This window comes from Neofelis nebulosa, chromosome 12, assembly GCF_028018385.1.
Source record: "Neofelis nebulosa isolate mNeoNeb1 chromosome 12, mNeoNeb1.pri, whole genome shotgun sequence".
Lineage (NCBI taxonomy): Eukaryota > Metazoa > Chordata > Mammalia > Carnivora > Felidae > Neofelis > Neofelis nebulosa.
Genome location: NC_080793.1, coordinates 25,944,529 through 25,961,729, shown reverse-complemented (window position 1 = coordinate 25,961,729; position 17,201 = coordinate 25,944,529).

Here is a 17,201-nt window from a genome sequence, read left to right as displayed (position 1 = left end):
AGGGACAATCAAACGTGGTGGCCTTTCTTTCTGAGCTGTGTGATACTGCCTTTGTTCAAGAGTTATGCCATGACAGAAGCTCGTACACTGCATTATTCAGGCTGAATGGACAGAGACTGTGTCTCAGCACACGAGAAAAGAAGTCCCAGGAAAAGAACGACATCCTAAGATGACCAGCCGTTATGCTGCCTGGTGCCTCCTGATGCCTATTATGTAACTCTTCCAAGCCTCAATTTTTCATTTGTAAGAAGAGAATATCACTACCACAGGACTCTTACGAGGATTCAGTGAGTTATATTTATAAAGAACCCAGAATGGTTCTTGGCACAGGATGAATGCTATATAAATGGTTTTTCACATAAATACATGTAAATTGTTAAATAAAAAGCAGGGTTCTCAATGAAAAGAGCTATAAAACAGAACTTCCCAAGTATTCTGGTGGTTAACCGGTAGAAGAAAATTTCCAAAGGAAGAACAAATTAAGTTTTGTAATTAATTCATATTGTGGAATAATTTTAGAATTATACGAAAGTTGCCAAGTACAGAGAGTTCCTCATCAAAATAGTGTTTTTCAGTCTGTGCCCAGTGCTAACAAAGTGCTAACCTGGGCTCAGGGATGGGAGTGGAGTGGGGAAGGAGTAACCATACAGTAACCACTCACCCAGTCTCTAATATCTGTTAGAGAGAAAAGCCGAGTTTATGTGTATGCATTCATTCAGTAACCACGGAGTGCCTCGTAGGTGGTCAGCACTGTGATAGGTGTTGAGGAGTCAGTGGTAAATTCCCTCATCCATCAAAGACTATGAGCACCTGCTGTGTTCCTGGTATTATGCCAGGCACTAGGGATGCCACAGTGAAACTCACTATCTATGCAGGTTATTCTTATGAGAAACAGAAAAGAAAGAGAGATGCAGGTCAAGTGTGATGCGAGCTTCAAGGACAGAGGGTCATTTCTAATTGGGCTGAGGCTTCACAGACAGGGTAGTCTTTGGGAGACTGAGATGGGTAGTTGGAAAGCCTCACCTCCCTCCAATAAGGGCTGCTGGAAAAGATATGCAGCCTTCGAAAGGCTTCAGACCTTGTACCTAAACCTGAACTTTTGGTGATATTATGCTATATGGACTGGGGAGTAAGGGGATTAAATCAGTTTATTTCTTAGCACCCATGTTCCAGAAAGAAGGAGGTGGTGGGAAGGTGGGAGGGAGGGAGAGAGGCAGGGTGCCAGGGTGGGTGAGAGAGAAGAGAGAGGGAGACTAGGGGAGAGAAGAGAGAATGGAAATTAGGTTCTCTCTTCCCCTTAGGGAGAAGCAATGTCTGAAGGATGTCTAGAAGCCTGGTTCAGGCCTTGAACATTTTGTGACTCAAATCATCTATGGCTGCTGATTTCCAAGTTCTTCCTGCATGAACACAGGGACTTGTTCCTTAAAATGACCTAAAGACTGTCACAACGCACTCAAATCAGAAACCACTTTATTTTTAGTTACTTTCTCCCCTTCCTCCTGCAAGTGACTTCTTGTATCAGAGGAAGGCGGCACATAAACCCTGTGGCCAGCTGACCTTGTGCCCCTGGAGAGAGTGAATGCCCACAGCCAGGAGAAGGGTGGGCTCCTCTCTGTGACGCTCCTGCCCCCTCCTGGCCCCCCACTCTTACCTGCTCTTGCTAACTTCTCAGATACTCTGAACTTTCAAAGGACAGAGACAATGTTTGAGTAGTCCCTAGCACATGCCTGACACACGGCAGGTACTCAAATCCTCATAAATAATTGGCCAAAGGACCGTGGAAGCTTCACGTTCTTCCAGAACTGCGACGCGAGCCTCAGATTGTGTTGCTTCTGTAAAGACTTACAAGGGCTATGTTATTCCAAGGCAGGCCCATCGTGGAAAACAAAGACCCAATAGGCCCTCTGATTCTCTCCAGTTCACTGACATGTCTCAACCTTTACCAGTGCTTATGTCTGGGACCAAAATTGTCATCTTCAACCCATTTTCCTAAACCTGCTTTTAATTTCTTTTTTTTTAAAGGACACCACTTTCCGCTCAGATAATCAAATTTAAAAACTACGAGAGGTTCTCAGCTTTTCTTTCCCTCCGCAAATGAATTGTTACCAACTCTGTGAATTCTGCCATTTCAATATTTCTCTAAAATACTCAAGCCCTTATCATCCACCTGAGAATAATCCCCATCGCCCCCAGGTGAGTGTCATGCCACCAATCTTTCAGAGCAGTCCTGCTAACATGCACAATGGACTACGCCTCACTCTGGTTAACACCTCCCCACCCCCGCCTGGGGGTAATCCCTTGCCTTTCATTCAGGTCCAGGATTCAGAATCTGCACGCTCATGAACACAAGTCACAACTTGTTCATACCACTTTGCCCCATTGCCCCCATGCCCCAAATAACTTGTCAGTCATAACAAGTTATTTCTTAAAAACACCAGCCCCTCTCTTATTCTGTGCTGGTTGAATCTTCTCAAAGCTCTGGGGAGGGAGAGTGAGATTTGGCAAATCAACTCATTGTGCTGTTCCCACCACTACTTTTGACATGGAAAAGCCCCAAACTGGGTAAACTCACTGCCATTGAAATACCATTGAGGTCATTGTAGTGCGAACCATGTGAGCTCAATACAGTCAGAAATTTTGCATCTCTACCAAAAATAAAATAAAATAAAAAATAAATAAATAAAGGAAAAGAAAAATAAAGAAAGGAAAGGAAAGGAAAGGAAAACTGCAAGTTAACTTCAGCCCTTACAGAATTTAAAGTAATAGCCCAGTCACTAGGAAGCCAATCAAGGCTCAAAGCCCAGAACTGCACTGGGAGAACACCCAGTATGATCTAACACCTATTTCCAAATTATAGTTAATTTTTATGACACCATGGACCTTAAAATATGACGTATTTCCCTTTACTAAATACCAAATGCCTAAATACTTCTTTCCTATAAACTTTCATTATATCCTTCAAGTAAAACCTAGGAAAAAGGGACACAGAGAACAAGGATAGTTGAGACCTTTTGTCATCCAATCAGTTTCCCTGCCAGGATCATTGCGAGCTCGACTGGAGGAGTTCACCCAACCCTAAGGCAGGTGGATGTTGAGTAGGGTGTTTAGCCCAGCTCGCTGAACCTACAGGTAAGTGCAGCATGGTCAGGACCCTCTCTAAATAACCGGAAGATCACTGTTTTTTTGGCCTGTGAGACGTTAACCAGGTTTGTATCCAATCTTGAATCTTACTCTTACATTAATTTCTCATTTGAACTAGTTTTAACATCTTGTTAATTAAGGAGATGAATGAAATCTTTGACACTGTTTTATATGTGTAGGAAAGGCACGCTTTTAGCTTTGCAAACATTATACTTTAACGATGTTCTTGACACACATGCTTTTGAAAATGGGAATGAGCTTCCATGTCAGATTTGTCTGGCCCAGCCTCACCTTGCATCCTCGCTTTGGTAGAAACTTCTCTGCCTACTCACACCCAAGTTATCACTGTCTACTCTGCTCTTACCTCCCTCTAAATATAGCCTAGAGTAGAACACAACTACTTTGCCTTATGGGTATTTACATGTAGACCTTGCCCCCCATCCCTATCCACAAGGCTGTGAGCCTTTTGAAGACAAGAATTGAGTCTTCTTTCATTATATACCCCCTCAAGCATCTATCGACCCAAATGGGCATTCAGATTTTAGAATGAATGAGGGGTCAGCAGATAATGGATGAATAAATGAATAAATGAATTGGGCATGGCACTTGGAATACAAAGATGAATAAAATCAGTTGACCTGGTGAAGAGACGAGCTTGCATGGGGATAACCGGTCCTGAGCTCAGTTAGGTATATGTGTGTCTTAGTTTTAATTTCAAATCCCCACATACTTGCATTTCCTTTGGCCTGGTCCCGTTGTTGTGTAGCTACGTACTTTTTTTTTTTTTCCCATAGGGATGGCTGTTTGATGATTATTGTTTGAACGAGGCCAACTAATCAGTTATGTACACGGGATTTGGAAGCATTGATCTATATTCTTTGGAAAAGGGTACGTTGCTATTTAAAATGTAGCATAGGCCAAGTGTCATTACTAACATATCTCATAAGAAACCAGATGTTGCCAAGGTTTACCTCACTTCATTTAAGTACCAGTCACCATAAAATTATATTTTGTCCAATGTTTTTGGATTGAAGTTTAGTATCTGTTGTAATGCGATTATCTTATTATTTTAATTATTACTGGATTCTCAGGAAACTTTCTCCATGTTCCAAGTGGGGGCTAGGCACTCCTCACTTTGCTCCCACAGCTTCTATGTGTGTTCCGCCTGTCTTAGTATTGTGACCTGGAGTCGCTGGATGGTAGGAACCATGTTTTACTCATCGTTGGCCCCCAGCACCCAACACGGGGGCCTGGAACTAAGTAGGTGTTCAGTGATGGTTGGTTGATGAACAGGATGAGAGCAAAGAGCATGGGCTCTGGTCAAAACTCACTTTTGCTAATGATCATTTTCAAATAAGGATAATATTATGACTCCCATACAGATAGAAAATAGCCATGTGCTCCAAATTTCATGTACCTCATTAGTCAGTGAGGGAACTGGGCAGATCTTAAAACCGGAAGAATCCAAAGAGCTGGCACACGTCTAGATGAGGAATATTGAAATGAATGTGCAAATGGAGGCAAAGTCTGCTTCTTTCACGGTCAGGAGAAAAGCCCGTTGAACCTCTGTAGATAGGACAGGATTTACATGTCTATAAACAAGGATTATTTTGCATTGCTATCAGTTATCTACAATTCCAGAGTTGTAAAATAGCTCCCCTGGAATCAGAACCAGATCACCTGGAAGGTGTCTTCTGGGCAATATAGTTTCCCATTAAAGCACAAATTTTCCCCTGTGGTTCAACTCTCACCTGAGGACAGGTCCTGAGGTAGGGGCATCACGTTCAGAGAGAAGAGCACTCTCCGACACGTGGAGACTCGAAGCCCTGTGTTTCTGTAATGGGAGGGAAATCCCTAGAAAGAAGAGTGTAGAGGTAGGTGGTAGCCAGACAGAATACATCTGGAAGGCCAAGATAAAAAGTATGGATTTAATCTAAAACTTTTAATTATATAATCATAGCAAATATATATACATACATATATATACATAAATATATGTGCAATACGTATATATATACACATACATATATATACAATACGTGTATATATATATATATACACATACATATATTCATATATATGCATATATTTCAAGCATTCAGCCCTAATTTGTGTACCTTTATTCATAAATTAGGCACATACGTTATAGTACCCGAATACTTCTATGAGCATGAGTTTGGCCACTTCTTGGCTGTGTGACCACAGGCAAGTTACTGTACATAGCTGTGCCTCAGTTTCCCTGCCTCTAAAATATGATGGTGCCCCAGAGCTGCTGTGATGGGGCTTAACAGAGTAAGTGCTCAGTAAATGTTAGCTTGAACACATTCACAAATAGAAATTAAAATGAATGAGATATAACATAAAGTGCTGACATTTGTCTCTCTGTGCTCAGTGGATCAGCTTGAGCACTCACAGGTGTATGTGCACGTCGTTCCAGAGGTTATACCTAAGAGGCTTGTTAAGGTCTGTGGGTCGTAGAGATGGGGGTTGCAGCAGGGAGAAGGATCAGAGGCAGGGAGGCCAGGAGGCAGGGAGGCCAGCATTGTAGCACAGGAGGGAGCTGACATGGGTCTGGGCACATGGGGGGAGACGCGAGGATGGCTCACTGAGAACAATGGTGGAGGCACTTGTCTCATAACCTTTGGACATGGACTTGGTAGGCATGCCAGAATGAAGACTGGGAGAAGATCCTCGGTGGGAGAGGTGGATAGTGCCTAGAACAAGCTTTGGAGTTGGGAAAGACAGGAGGTGAAAAAGAAAAGAAACAGGCAGAAAAAGGCCAGAGCAGGAGGCTTGAGGGGCAGTGGGCTGGTCTCCCATTGTCCTCACGGCTTTGGGAGACACTGGCAGCTTATGATGCCTGCCGCTTGCATTAGTATTTATGACAGACTACAATGGGCTAAAAGGGAGCAGATTTTGCTACCCCAAAATATGTCTCTTTGACATAAGGCTTTTTTGAGCTAAAGGCAGTTAAAACGCAGCAGATTCAGGAAAAGGTCTTTTCCTCCCCATCAACCGCCTAAATTTGCATTGGAAAGGGGGCCTGTGCCAAGAAGAGAACGATTACTAGAGATACCCCTTTTTTTCTTTTAAACCTAAGAAACTTATCTGCACCACAAGGCAACTTTGTTTTCCAAACATCTCTCCCTTCCTGTGAACGAATGGCCTTCCTCCCCTTTGACCCCAGACCCAGACCCAGACCCAGACCAGTACCCCTTCCCTTGGCTTAGGATGTTATATAAGCCTCAGTTCCCTGGCTGCCCTTTGGATCTCATGTTTTTATAGGGCTCCTATATGTATGAAAATGTTGTTTCTCCTATTTGTCTTATGTCAATTTGATGACTAGATGAGCCCAAAGAATCTAGAAGGGTCTGAGGGAAAATGCTGTGCCCCTTCAGGGCCATGGTGTTAACTATTTCCAGGCCTGCTATTCTGCACAGAGACAAGGCTTGTTACTTTACAGACAGTAGTTTCTTTATATAGTCTTCCCGGGAAACCTTTAAGGGTTATTATCATCCCCATTTTACAGATGAGGAGTCAGAAGTTGAGTGGCTTGAACCAAAATGAGAAGCTTAGTAAAAGCACCCTGCTTTATAACCCCAAAGAGCATATGCTCTTTTTTTCTGTACCCCGCTGGCTCCTGCTAAAACTTAGAAAACTGTGCACCCTCTTTATGCCCTGGGTATCCCAGTTCTCAGCATCCTTTCAGGGAAGAGCTTTCCCTCAAACACTGGGGTACCTGTGTCTAACGAACAGGACACCTCCACACTCGCTTGCCAGGAAGTTCCTCCTGTGCATTTCCACCCTCACCTAGGAAACAGAGAAGAGTGGGGAGAAGCCCAGGCCAGGAAAGAAATTCTCCTGTGGCCCAAGAGACCAATCAAATATCCCCTAAAAAGGCCTGGCTTGCACAAGTCAGGGTGGTAGGCTTTTAGAACCTAATCTTTTTATTTTTTTTTTTATTTTTTATTTTTATTTTTTAAAAAAAATTTTTTTTTCAACGTTTTTTATTTATTTTTGGGACAGAGAGAGACAGAGCATGAACAGGGGAGGTGCAGAGAGAGGGAGACACAGAATCGGAAACAGGCTCCAGGCTCCGAGCCATCAGCCCAGAGCCTGACGCGGGGCTCAAACTCACGGACCGCGAGATCGTGACCTGGCTGAAGTCGGACGCTTAACCGACTGCGCCACCCAGGCGCCCCGAACCTAATCTTTTAAGAAGATTCAAGCGCAGAAGGACTGGCTGAGACTCTCCGGGTACCTCAGGCCATTGCAAAGGAGGCGAGTTATAGGCCTCCTGTTACCCGTTACCCTCACCGGAAAGGGCCGTATATGTGTTTCATGTCCTGCCCTCCACTCCATGTCTTTTCATTGCAGAATCTTCTTACTTCGAGAGAACTGGAGAAAATCTACCTGGAAATAGGTAAGTTACAGATGAATGTAGTGCATAGATTTAGAATATGTTTGACCATTTTCAACTTTTCACACAGACCTACATCAGATGGTCCAACAGGAAATGAGAGGAAGCTCTGGGACCTGCTTTAAGTAAGAGGCCAAAATGATATCTAAAGTGAGTGGCTTACCTCTCTATGACCTCAGAAAGTTGAGGAGCAATTTCCCACCCATCTTTGGTAAATGAATATTTAACATGTGGTAAGCCTGTGTCAATTGTGCTTTTAAAATGCTTACCTTCCCCTTATCTAAGGCTTCTGTTTGAGCTTCCTTGTAAAAGGCACCCAAGGTTTGTTGAATGAATGAGTGAATGACTAAGAATCTTTTTCGCCCCCCCCCCCCCGCCCCCTTTAGTACCAAAGGTCAGTTTAAGCCAGGCCCTTGGCTGAGTCATCACGAACTCCTGGAATTACTCATAAACATGCAGTCTTACCATAGATTACACGTTTGCCGGAACCAGATCAGAGGTAGTCCTGTTGAATCTATTTCATTTAAGCATGGGAGGTGCAGTTAGGTTGTGCCTGTACATTGTTGAGTTCTATTCTGGATCATGACTGTGATGATGGCTCCCGGGATTGCCCCATTCACTAACTTGTGCAGAATTAAATCTCTTGCACAAACGTGTCTCACTGACAGGGGATAGATTAGCCTCTAAACAGCCTTTCTGGAGCACGTGGTGTGGACTCAGAAATGGTGATGCCGAGGTTCAGAGATGTTTTGAAGCCTCGCCAGTCTGTCCTTGGACCATAGAGCAGACGGGTGGCCCCTACACCACAGCAGGAGCGGCTTCTCTTTAAAAGGGGATATTGTTCTTTCTGTTCTCTAAAGAGGCAGCTCAAGCTCATTTGAGGTTACAGAGAAATCAGCTTCCCGATTTAGGGGAAATTGGAGCAGAGCATGTGAAATGAAAATCAATACTTGGGAGTTTTCATAGAGTCCTCCTTCTCCTCCTCCTCTTCCTCCTCCTCCTCCTCCGGGCTAGGCACGTGGCATTCTGGCAAGTTCAAGATGTTTTAAATTCAGGCTAATTCATTTGAAACAGCACGAGAGAGAGAGAGAGAGAGAGAAAAGCAACTAAATCCAAGTGTTGCAAACTCCTTTAGCAAATAATTGTGAAATAGCGTTGACTTTGCCAGTTCCTGTTTTCATTTTCCATAAATCTATTCTGGTATCATTTTATTCCCTTGAAGTAGATGTAGCAAGCTCTCAGTGATACCAAATAAGACAACAAGAGGGTAATCAGAACCTCTGCTACTTATTAAATAACAGCAGAACCCCAACTCCATGTTAAACCTAGAAAAATGCCCTTTTCAGGGAAAATTCAAAATGTTTTGTTTTTTTTTTTAATTTTTTAAGTGTTCATTTATTTTGGGGAGATAGAGAGGCAGAGTGGGGGGAGGGGCAGAGAGAGAGGGAGACACCGAATCCGAAGCAGCCTCCAGGCTCTGAGCTGTCAGCACACAGCTGGGTGCAGGGCTCGAACTCACAGACCGTGAGATCATGACCTGAGCCGAAGTCGGACGCTCAACCGACTCAGCCACGCAGGTGCCTTCAAAATGTTTTGTTAAAGCGACAAAACTGCTTGCATACGTCCCCGAGCCAGTGTTGACACGCGTGCAGTGAGTAGGAATGATAAGCTGGAGAAGCTCAGGGGACACCAGGTCCTGGGAACTCGCAGCAGGGTGGGGTGGGTGAGCCTGCCACTGTCCAGCGGCGGGAGCCCGGGTCGGTGACTTCGCTTCTCTGAGCCTGACGGCCCCATTTGCGAAGGCCAATGGTGATAGTGGTCTCAGAAGGGTCTCCAGTTAGTCCCAAGGGCGGGGAGGGGCCTCCACCTAGTAGGAGTCAGAGCACAGCCGCTGTCCTTGTTGTGAAGGGAGGGGAGAGAAAGGATGAAGAAAAAGAAGCCGAAGCTTTGCTCTCGGGAGGCGCGAAGCAAGGGAGTTTTAAAAATGGGAGGGAAATCCTATCAGAAGCAGATTGCTATGGAAGCAAAACAGCCCGCTAAGTGAGGCTTTCGGGATAAAAATCTGACACCCAAATTCTTTCCGTGTGCTACTCCCAGTCCTGCTGAGCAGAACAAATGGAAGGCATTTACCTTTCACCAGTCCTCCCCCCCACCCCCCCCCCACCCCCCCACCCCCACCCCCCCCCCCCCCCCCCCGTGCCGGCTTTTGACGGGCCCGTCAGTTCAGGCCTCAGAGCCGGCCACAGGCAGCCCGGGCTGGCGGGATCCAATTTGTAGGCTCTTCCTGGCCTGTTGCTTCCTTACTGCAGGCCCACCTCGCCAGGCCTCGCGATCCTCCCTCCGGCCCCTTTCAAGCGGAAAGGCACCTGGCGGTGGCCGTGCCGAGTGGGGAAACGCGGCCATCCATCTGTCACGTTCTTTCCTGTCATGCTGGGCTTTTGCAAGATCAGAATTAAAAGGGGATCAAAATGTCACTCCAGGGTCACCTGCCCTCATTCTTTTCGTTGGCCTAGTAGGAGCTCCAAAAGCCCGCTAGCGCAACGAGGGGAGGTCAGGCAAGCATTTGATGTCAAGAAAAGACAGTGTGGACTGGAACATCGCGTCTCAGCAGACTGCCTCGCCTGCAGAGCTCTGGGCAGTCCCAGAGAACTGAGAGTCCCAGTCTCAGCTGGCCAAGATCACAAAATGAGAATCGTGCAGTTTTTTATCTCCCTCTCAAAGCTGCATCCCGCGGCTGTGCTTGCTCATGGCATCCCTGCTATCGCTCTCATCTCCCTGTTGCCTCGTAACTCCTGGTTCTGTGTTCTGGTCACTTTACCTCCCCCACTGCCCTCCGAGCCATTAGCTCCTTAAGGGGGGGGGGGCCTGCATATCTTGACTCCCTGTGACACCACAGGCTAACGTGGCCCTCAGCGTCGATTCCCAGGGTGCACGACTTGAAATGAATGCTGGATTCTGCTTTACAGCTTTTTATCCCAGGACTTTGGGTCCTCAATAACCTTTGAAAAGTCCCATTAAGCTCTTTCTAGAGGAACATAGGAACTTGTATTATAAAAGTTTCGGCCTCCAGCTCAGTCCATTCATGAAGATACAGCATATATTGTGGGCCTGGAAGGCCGTTAGAAATCTAGTCTCTTCGTGTTACCTGATGAAGGTGTGGACATCGGGAAAGGGGTGAGAACTGGCATTTGTGCAAGGAGGTGGCAGAGTCAGCATGGGAACTCGAACAGCCTGTTTCGTTGAAAAGGGCTTCCCATACCCTGGGAGGCAGGATGGTATAGTGGTTAAGTGTACAAACTCTAGCCATCAGGCTTTCGAGTTCAAATCTTGGCTTTGTCACTTGTTAGCCGAGTGACCTTGGGCGAGTCATTAAGCCTGCCTGTGCCTCAGCTTTCTTGTCTGTAAAATGGGGATGACACTTGTCCCTACCTCCTAAAACACCCTGAAGAATGAAATGAGTTAATATCTCTAAAGTGTTTAGCAGTTTTAGAAGCAGTACCTGGCATGGAAGAAGCCCTATTACATGTTTATTAAAATTATTATATATTCCATAAGAATTCCAGCTCAATAGCCACTTCTGGGCTCTGTTCTGTGCCAGGAGCAGCATGTGGATGGGAGATTCCAGATGAACAAGTCACGGCTTTGGCTCCCAAGCTGCTTGCAAAATCCTTTTAATGGGGACACAGTGAAGGAATGATGGATGTGACCCAGCCTTGGGCTCAGAGAGAAGCGGCCTCTTAGGCCAAGGGCAGATGTCAAAGCTGTAGCTCTGCACATTCTACAGATGGAAGGTGAAGGCCCTGCGTGATAAATACCTGCTGCCCCTGCGACAGACCGGATTTTCTAAGGATGAAAGTGATAATACTTCCCATTCACATGCTTTTCCAGAACCTTACCACTTTCCCATCGAGAGGGACTCTGATTCCCCTCTGTTTGAATCTGGGCAGGGCACCCAACTTGCTCAGAAAGGACAGAATGCTGCAGAAGTGTGGCTGAGTGACTTCTGCAGCCAGGGCAATAAAGGTCGGCGCTGGAGAGCGAGATGGATTTCTGTCTTTGAAACTGGGACGTTTGCCTCTGGAGTCCTTAGCTGACATTTAAGAAACGTGCGGCTACCATGCTGTGGGGAAGCCCAGGCCACAAGGACAGGACACGTGCAGGGTCTCTGGCTGACAACACCAGCTGAGGTCTTTGCCGACAGCCAGACATGTGAGTGGAGATGCTTCCAGATGATTCCGGTCCCTAGCTGCTGAGTCACCCCCGGCCTCTGAATTTTCCCATTTCAGTCTTCAGATACTGGGGAACAGAGTCGAACCTGCTCCCTCTCCAAATCTCCAATCCACAAAACGTGTGAGTATACTAACATGGTTATTTTAAGCCACTACGTGTTGGAGTGATTTGTTATGAAGGAACAATAAGCAGAGCCCTGCCCTCGGACCTTCGGCTATGACTTGTCTTTTAAGACTCCCAGCAACAGACAAGTCTGTCTCCAGAGATCTTAGAGGAAGAAAGCAGGCTTGCAGCACAGTTAATAGGATTTGTTTCTTCACGAGTCTAGAGAATCCCCCGTGATCAAAGGTGTTACAGCTGGAAAAGTTTCTAGAGCTGTTGTGCTTGCCGGCATCTGGCTGTGACAGCTCCGGAGGGAGTCACCACCAGCACCTCTAGCAGAGAGGGCCTGCGATTGGACCTTCTGCCTCTCTCGCAGCTCTTCTGAATGGGCACGGATCGCAATGGCTCGGGCAGGTGGAAGTGCCAGCTTAACACTGGAGCAATGGTAGATCCACCTGGAGGTATGGAATTGCCCTTGAAGGAGGGGAGGAACTCTCCATACGACTGGCAAGACAGTTCCCACGTTTTCTAGATCGACTCTGTTATTCATCTTACTATCTGCTGTTTGCTCTATATTTAATGGCTACTGTTTTGTTCAGTCCTCATGATCAGAAGGGGAAGTAGTTTGTCAGCCCCATCGCAGACATGTAGAAACTGAGGCTCGAAGACTAACTCGGGAGCGTATGTATCCAATTAATGGGGAGGCATGGAGAAACCCGTGTCTTCTGATTCCACGTTGAGGTCTCTTGTCATCGAACTCTGCGAAGCATACCTGTTCTGGAGGGGAAAAAAAGTGATGTGTGTTCCAAGGCTGTTGGGAGAGTGCTTGTGAAATGTGTCACATTCCTGCCTGTGTAGCTTTTCAGATCATTCCCACCTACTGGAATTCTGCACATCATCTGTACAAGGAAGTTCGTTTCCTGCTCTGAGTGTTGGCTCTTTGTGGTTCTTCCCGGGAATGAGATGGAATCAGTGATTATTTGAAGTATCTGCCACTATCTGTGGTGCAAATAGTTTCTCCATGGCTGTCCTTAAACCGCCAAGTTGACGTCATTGACCAAGGGGTTGAGAAGGGATATACATCTTCTGCTCTCGTGAGGCAGTACTAGCCGACTCCAGCAATAGATGAAGCCAATGCGAGTACAGAATTTTTGTGATGCTTTGTTTTCCCCAAAGCAGTCAAATGCTCCCCCCGACCCCCGCCACATTTTCAAATTATCAAAGACAGTAAGCAAAAACAGTGCTGCTGTTCCCCAAGTCAGAAGGACAAGTCTATTTGTGAAGACCAGTTCCTTTAAAGGGGCACCATTCTGGAGAGGTGACGGTCATCATCTCCAGACAACTCGTTGTGTCTTTCGCCAGTAATGCAGCGCCCATGACACAGGCACCAAATGCTGATGCCTCGGCATGGCATGTTGGGGTTGGGGTGGAAGACAGCATTGTTGCAGGGCTGGGTAGTAGTAGCAGGAGACAAGCCCCGGAAAGGAACCCCACACGCTTCAACCTTGCTCCATAAGTCATTCGCGGCAGGCCTGAAGCTCAAGCGGTCTCTTCAGCTTCCGCCCTTCTGGGACTGTGACTAAAGCGTTGAAGGGAACAGGAGAGTGTGTGACTCTCTTAACAGGTAAGAATGCGCGGCCTTTCTTCTCTTACTGCCGTCTCCTCAATGCCTCCATCCCTCTCTCTCCCTTAGATGTCTGGTAGCATGTCCTTCTACTCCTGTGGAAGAGCGGATGGAGAGAGGTGGGTGGGGACTTCAAGGGGGAGCTCTGGTCTGGATGGAAACCGAGATCTGAGGGGGTACTGGTGCGCAGAGAGCAGGTGCGGGTCCCCAGCGTGGGAGTGGACGGCTGGTGGGGATTTGCCCGCACTCTAGCAGCCAGCTGCGGGCCCGGAGCAGGTAGAGGTTGTTAGAATGGAGACAGGGTCTTTGATCTGGCTCCTGCCCTTCTCTCTGCCAACCTCCACCCACTTCCACAGACAGACCGGACTTCGCTCAAGCCCTTCCACACCCGGAAATTCCCGCTTTCAGTAAATCTATCATCCCTCACTCTGTCCTGCCTTTGTAACTCCTGCTTACATTTGAGACCCAGTTGGGTTTCACCTCCCAGACAGAAGACACTTCTCCAGCTGCGCCCCCCACCCCCCTCACCATGGCACAGGCTGCTCTGGAAATGCCGCCCTGATCCTGGTCCCCAAGCTCCCGGGACAGTTAAGGCCTACACCAGCTCTAGCCTCATGTCCTTAGCTGCAAAACTAGGGGGTGGATAAGCACTTGACTTAGTCCAGAGTTCTGGGGCCGTCTTTGCCACCTGTGTGTCCCCACGCAGTGTCCAGCAACCAGCACAGCCTCTCCGTTCTGTTCTACATAGAAGTGCTTCAGGTCAAAGCAATTGATTTGCAGTCTTGCAAAAACACTTGCAATGCAGTCTTGCCTACAGTGGCTCCAATTCGATGCTGACATCTTCGATAGAGCTGGCTTAATGGAGAAAAATGACTTTATTCCCTAAACAAGACAGACTTTGGTAGGGGCTGGGGTTTGTAGTGGGGGAACTTTTATTTACGTGTCACATTACTCTAATTCTGAGGAATTTAAGCATCCTTTTGGCTATGCTTTCCATTTCTACCCATCCCGTTAATAAAGATTAATGAAAGGACTAGAATTTATTGAGGAAAACACATCAAAATGACAATTTTTAGTCCTTTCGCCTAGAATCGTGGCGTGCCCAATTCAGGCATCTCATAAAATTCCATCCATTTAAAACTGGTTATTAGGCTGTTAATACTTAGTTTTGGTTCTGCTTACTCTCTGGAAATGCTGTTTTCCAAAAGCATAAGTGTGACAGGAAATTTCTTCACTCCGTGTATCCCTAAGTAGTTTAAATATTATTTCATAACAGCAAATGGGCTTTTCTCTTCTTGGGCAGGCAGGCTAGGGCTGGCTTTCTTATCTGGGATATGGGTATGACAGCGTGTTTATTCTCAGGGTGCCAGAGAGGAACAACTGAGACCATGGGTGGGAGAACTCTTTCCAAGCTCCAAATGTCAAATGTAAGGAGGCTCCATGGCCAATGGTCGTCCTGGGCAGGCTTGCAGCTCTAGAAGCCCGTGTCCTTTTGTTCTCTGGTGAGAATGGGGTGACAATCAGACAGGACTGCGGGGGAACTAGGTCCTGGGATACAGACCCCGTTAGCACAGTTTAAGAATCTGAGATGGAAATGCTTACACAAGACCAAGGTTTCTCCATGTTCTTTATTTCTCCCTGCCTTTCACAACTTACTCTCACACGTGCCCCTTTACCCTCTGCTAAAGGAGCGACATTTCTGTGAGGCCAGTTCCTCAAACTCAAAATTCGAGGAATTTGCAAACAGTCATCTCCTGTGGCCCCTGCCACAAAGTTTTCTCCCATTCCACATCTTCCAGTACATCTGTGATCTTTGGGTCCCTTGGTGCACTGGAAAATTCTGAATGCCGCTGTAGTCTTATTTATACTTACCCGCAAACGTAAATGTTCCTCCGAGAAAAAAATACTCAAGGATGCCTCTTTTGTAAGGGATGGGTCTGTAAGAAATTTAAGACTTCAGGGGTCAGGGTGGTGGATTTTCAGTAGAGACTTCTAGATTTATGTCTTTTCAGTCGCGGCCTGAGGAGGTCCTGGCTGATTGATCCGCCAAGGAGAAAGAAATGCATGCACGTTTGTATCTCCTCCCAGTGACTGAGCCATCTTGGCCTTATCCCACCACTTCTGCTGCCAAATGAAATACAGTCCTTTGTGTGTTTCTTACCTGCACTAGAAAACCGGCACCACAGAAGAAACTCTGACCAAGTAGACCTTTCATTTAGAAGAACATGACCACTAGGTTATTGCAGAAAGGCTAGACCTCATTATTCAAAGCATCCAAGAGGCAGAATACTTGAAATGTCAAGCCATTTGTGTATTTCAGCAAATATTTTAATCTGACTAGTATAGGGGGTTCACTTTAATGTGACCAAGTATTTACTGATCAATTATTTTCTACTAAGCATTAAAATCAGAGAACCTAGAGTCGATTAGAGCTCCACACCACCAGTAGAAATACAAAATCTGACATCTGAATAGTGCTGTATGGGTCACTCTGCAAATGCCCATTTTTAAGTTTTCCCAGTCTCCTGGTAGAGCAGGCAAGTCTGTGCTTGTTTGTAGAAGACAAAGCACAAGGAAAAGCCTTGTGTTGCCTGAGGAGACACAAATAGTTTACTGACCTAGTCCAAGCCAACTCACCTGGGTTCTTGCTCCTCAGGATTTCCCTAAGGCCAGGAGTTGTGTTCCTAGGAAACAAGGTCCTAGATGGTAGATGTTGAATTGAAACAGAGAAGGATAAGATCCAAGAGCCCTCAACATGAAACAGTGCAGAAAGTGCAAGGCCAGATGGTGGTCCGGGGAGGGAATGTAATACAGCAAGCACAGCACCATTGGGCATGGCTGTGGGCAGGTCCACTCTTGACAGACTGGTCAGAGGGGAGTCTTCTGCATGACTCGGCCTTTGGGTTATGTATGTGCCAGATGTTCTTAGGACACCCAACGTCTTGCCGGAAATCAAGAGCTTTGGACTTCTCAGAAACTCATCTGAGATACTGGAAGGTCGAGAGGTTATAGCCACTGAGGTTTCTGGCCTGGGAAGTCTTAAGATTTGCCAGTGGCTTTTGTTTCCCTGACCAGCTTTCACAGACACTGTGGTTATAATCTGACTGCTGGGCACTTTAGAATCCATTATCAAGAGCCACAGCAGACCTGTGAGAATCCATCCCTATAATGGAAACCTATGTAACATTGTGTGTCAACTATCCTCCAAATAATAAATAAAATTCATGCATTAAGAAAAAAAAAAAAAAGAATCCACCCTCAAAATCTCAAGAGATTGCAAGAGAATGGATTGCTAAGTAGAGCAAAAATAGAGCTAACAGGCGGTCCACCCAGTTTTCTAGTAATTCTTCTTTCATTTACCTAAGAGCAAATTCTTGGATGAGCTCCTGCTGGTCCAGTGCCTACAGCACCCGGTGTATTCACATACATGCTGGGGTGTCCAACGCCATCTTGGTATGAGTAATCATTATTTTCTCTATTTGAGACTCTGAGGAGTTAGTGTTTGGCCCAAGGATGGCGGTGTTAAATTTTCTGAATCCAAAGCCTGTGCGTGGTCCATCACAGCAGTGGTCATTCCATGGCACCTGATGCAGTTCAAGAGAATCATCAATGTGATTTTGGGACACTTCAGTAGAGAAATTCGGAGCCCTGAAGGACACCACCCTAACCTTGATTTAATTACAG